Here is a 4,993-nt window from a genome sequence, read left to right on the forward strand (position 1 = left end):
GGTCTCCTCCTCAGACCACCGTTATTCTTAAAATCCATTTCTTGGCTAAATTAAACTAAATTAAAAGCTGCTCCGCTGCTGCTTTCTGACACAAAAAATCACGACTCCCTTTTTTTTTTGCTAGAGGAGACTTAAGAGGAGCCTGACGTAGTCGACACGTGGCCGGGGCCCTGATCTGGGGCTCAGCTGGCCCACCTCAGAAGCGGTGCCTTAAAAACCCGAGTTTTTGGGAGCCAGAACTTGGGCCACGGTTTGTGCGAACACAAAAACTGGTTCAAAGTTGGGGCTAGCCCCGATTTGGCCCAGGAACCAATTTGGTCGAAAAGGGGTAATACTTGGACAGCTTTCCCTTTGCTCATGGTGCAGCAGCCTGGAGCAGGCACACGGCGGGGACTGCGCTGTCGCCGACTCCATCTGCTGCCTCTGGACGGTGAACTGGCATTTCGCTGAAGCTCTCCAGGCTTCTCGTCAGCCTCCGCTGATCGCCTATCCAGCCAGCTCTTTCTCTGCTGTGGGAAGCTGCGTCTTGAAAACGATGACTGTGGTCCATGGAGATTTGGGAGATTCCATCAGGATCCCACTTCTGACACCACTGTAACGCCATCGATGCAAACACAGGAGAAGAGACGGATTGTATTGCTCAGGATGCCTTTATTTTGAACCATACACACACACGTCTCACTCCAAGAGTGCTTACCAGCCATCTCACCTCAGCTCAGGGTGTAACTCAGGCAACACAAAGTCAGCACTTCCCATGGTCCTTTGTGCCGCCCCCAACCCTTCACATTACAGCGGCCACTGCAGTACAGATATGGGCAATAAAGGTCTTTAAAACAACGAAAAAATGTATGGGATGGACGTTGTCTTTCATCCAAATATGGAAGCAGAGCACCAATGATTTGGGATTGGACTTAATGATGCACTACAGATCTTTCCTCTTCACTGTAGTGCAGCTGTAAAAAACCACACAGTACAGCCATAACTCTCCACTCTCTCTTCCTCAGCCGCTGACTGCCTCTGGTCCAGTCGGTGAGGAGATTCTATGGTGGCCCAGTGTTTCTGAGGGACTCCAGCTGGACCTTCTTCTTCCCGGTATTCACGCTCCATGTCAGGTCCTCTGAGAAATGGACACCAAGGTTCTTGAAGCTCCCTGTTCCTCTTCTTCTCCACTGATCAGCAGCCTGCTATGTGTGCTTCTGTCTTCCAAAGTCAAGAAATGCTGCTTTGTCTTACTGATGTTCAGCAACAGGTCAATATTCAGACACCAGGATGTGACGACCTGGACCTCCTCCTGGAGAATGCCTCGTCAGTGTTGGTTGTCAATCCCACCACCACTGTGTCGTCAGCAGCTTTTTGTGTTGGTTTTGTGTGAATGGGAGAGAAGTAAGTGAACAGTGAGTATTAAAGCTGAGTGAGGACACAGCTCTGGGTGTCGGTGTTGAGGACAGTGCTGAAGGAGACCAGGTCTCCAAGTCTCACATGCTGCGCTCTGTTGGAAAGGAAGTCCTCCATCTGTGGTGTTAAGAGTTTTATTATGAAAGGCTTAACAGGAAGTGCCTGATGTTACGTGCTTGAGCTTGTGTTGAATATGGTGGCTGTGAACGAGACGCACATTAAACTTTCTGAAGCTCTAAAAATTGTCGCCTGTGTACCTGTGCCGAAGAACACGACATGGTGTCAGAAGTGGAGCGGCAGTAAGAGCGCCGGGGTGAGAGAAGGAGCAGTTCTGGGAGCGAAAAAGTGACTTTTTATGGACGGAAAGATGTCGCAAGGAGAAGCGGGAGCTAGCGCGGGAGCGGTGCGGCCTCGCTCGCCCAGCAACAGGCAAACAGCGGAGGTAATTCCAATCCACCCCCGAACGCCACATTCACCATTCAGCCTCCCGAGCCGTTTGATTTTACTAAGCCACAACAATGTGAAAAGTGGATACGGAGGTTTGAAAGATTCAGACAAGCTAGCAACTTGCATCTTAGCTCAGAGGCTAACCAAGTAATCACGCTCATCTACTGTATGGGGATGAAGCAGACGACATTCTACGAGGTCAAGCATTATCAGAAGCTCAAAGACAGCAGTACCAAGCAGTAAGAGACATTGTGCCAAGGAAAACATAATCTACGAGAGAGCCCGGTTTAACCAGAGAGTGCAGCAAGTTAATGACTCATTTGTCACCGCGCTCTATGCTTTGGTGGAAAACTGCAACTGTGGAGCTCTGCACGATGAACTGATAAGAGATTGTCTTGTCGTGGGACTCAAAGACACCAGCTTAGCTGAGAGACTGCAAATGGACAAGGATTTGACGCTGGAAAAAGCCATAAATCAAGCCAGGCAGTCAGAAGTCATAAAGAGACAACAAGCTGACATCAGAGGGGAAAATAAAGTGGAAATTGATGCCGTAATGACAAAATTCAAGAAAAAGCCAGCATTCAAGACCCCAGGTCAACCCACAGAGGCAACAAAGACCAAAGCAACAAACGAGAAATCCTGCTACAGATGTGGAAAAACCCCTGTGCACGGAAAAGGACAGTGTCCAGCTAAGGACGTGTCTTGTCATTCATGTGGTAAAAGAGGACATGACAGTAAAGTGTGTAAAGCTGTAAAGTCTGTGCATGTGATTGATACTGAGCAATGTGACACTCCTAAGTTTCTAGGTTCTGTAGATGCAGGTTCAGATCCTTGGTATGCAGACCTTATGATCAGAAACCACAAAGTGAGATTTAAGATAGACACAGGAGCTGATGTTTCTGTTATCCCAGCCCAGATGTACTACAGTATTACCCAAAACGAGACTGAGTTGTGTAAACCAGATAGACCATTGTTTGGGCCAGGTGGTACTCCATTTAATGTGTTGGTGTGAGCAAAGAAACACTGTGCAAAGGTGAACAAAAACAAGAGGATGTGTATGTGATAAAAGATTTGCACATTGCACTGTTAAGCAGACCAGCCAGTGTCAGGCTAAATCTTGTGTGTAGAGCAGATAGCATAGACATGAAAATGCTAAATGAGAGTTACTCAAAGTTGTGTCAGGGATTGGGTTTAATGCAACAGCCTTACACTATTAAGCTGAAGCCTAACGCTGTGCCTTTTCCCCTCGCCACTCCAAGGAGGGTCCCCATTCCTTTACTAGGAAAAGTCAAAAAAGAACTGGAAAGAATGGAGTCCATGGGTAATCAGCAGAGTTGAAGAGCCAACGGAATGGTGCTCAGGTATGGTTCTAGTGCCAACCAAAATGACTCTGTGCGTATTTGTGTTGATTGACTCACCTCAACGAAGCAGTGTGCAGAGAAAAGTACATCCTGCCCTCGGTTGAACAGACACTTGGATCCCTGGCCGGTGCAAAAGTCTTCAGCAAGTTGGACGCAAATAGAGGGTTTTGGCAGGTTCCATTGGCACCAGAGTCAGCACACTACACAACGTTCATAACCCCTTTTGGACGCTACCACTTCAACAGACTTCCTTTTGGAATAGCCTCAGCCCAGAGCACTTTCAGCGGAAAATGTCATTGATCTTAAACGCGCGCCAGGCGTGGTTTGTCAAATGGATGACATCCTCATTTGGGGACAGGACCAGCAAGAGCACAGCACGAGACTTCACACGGTGCTAAACAAACTACAGGAGGCCGGTGTCACATTAACATGGAAAAATTTGAACTGAGCAAGCAAGAGGTAAAGTTCCTCGGACACGTTTTGTCTGCGGAGGGAGTCCAACCTGACCCAGACAAAATCAGAGCTGTCAAAGAAATGAAAGAGCCGTCAAACGTCAGTGAAGTACGCAGCTTTTTAGGGATGGTCAACCAGTTAGGTAAATTCATTCCTGGACTGGCTGAAAAAGACAAGCCCCTAAGAGACTTGCTCTCAAAGAAGAATCTGTGGGTTTGGAGTCATGCGCAACAAAAGCATTTGATCAGCTGAAAAGTGAACTGACTTCAACACTTGTTCTCACACTCTATGACCCAAACAAAGAGGTGAAACTGTCAGCAGATGCCTCATCCTTAAAGACTTTCTCATTGGCAGACATTTCTCATTAGAGACTGACCACAAGCCACTTGTCAGCCTGCGAGGACAACAAGCCCTGACTGAGCTTCCACCCAGGATCCAGCGGTTCAGACTCAGGTTCATGAGGTACAGTTACTCAATCTCACACACTCCAGGCAAAGCACTCTTCACAGCGGACATACTGTCACGCGCACCTGTCAGTCAAGAGTCAGATTCTCAGGCTACAGCAGAACTACTGGCCTACACCAGCATTTATGTGGATGAAATAATTAAATGTCTGCCTGCAGGCTCAATGTACATCACACAACTGAAAGAGCAGCTGAAAAGAGACAGCATATGTTCAGAAGTCATGTCATTTTGTCAGAAGGCTGGCCAGATTACAGCCGACTCACAGGGCCTGGCAAAGCATTTTGGCCATACAGAAACAATCTAACTGTACATGATCTGTTACTGAAAGACACCAGACTAGTTATTCCTGCCACTATGTGTAACTCTGTCCTAGTAGCTTTGCACAAGGGACACCAGGTAATGTCTAGATGCGGAGAGAGACCTAGAGAGACAATGTGGTGGCCTGGTCTGAGTGGACAATGAACTTGTGAAAAACTGCACTATTTGTATTAAAGAACGTGCCAATCCAGTGGAGCCATTAATACTCAGTGAGTTTCCTGAGAGGCCATGGCAAAAAGTTGGAGCAGATGTTCTTACACTGAACAACAGCAACTATGTTCTTCTTGTGGACTACTACTCAAGATTTGTGGAAATAGCAAAGCTGACTCCCACGAGATCAGAGGATGTTATAGTACACCTAAATTCAATCTTTTCCAGACGCGGCATTCCTGAGATTTTCTACAGCGACAACGGACCTCAGTTCTCAAGCCAGCAGTTTAAAGACTTTGCCACAACCTACGGATTCACGCACATAACCAGCAGTCCATGGTTTGCACAGAGCAATGGTGAGGGCTGAGCGTCATGTCCAAACTGTGAAAAGACTATTGAAAAAA

Source organism: Salarias fasciatus, chromosome 13 (assembly GCF_902148845.1).
Source record: "Salarias fasciatus chromosome 13, fSalaFa1.1, whole genome shotgun sequence".
Taxonomy (NCBI): domain Eukaryota; kingdom Metazoa; phylum Chordata; class Actinopteri; order Blenniiformes; family Blenniidae; genus Salarias; species Salarias fasciatus.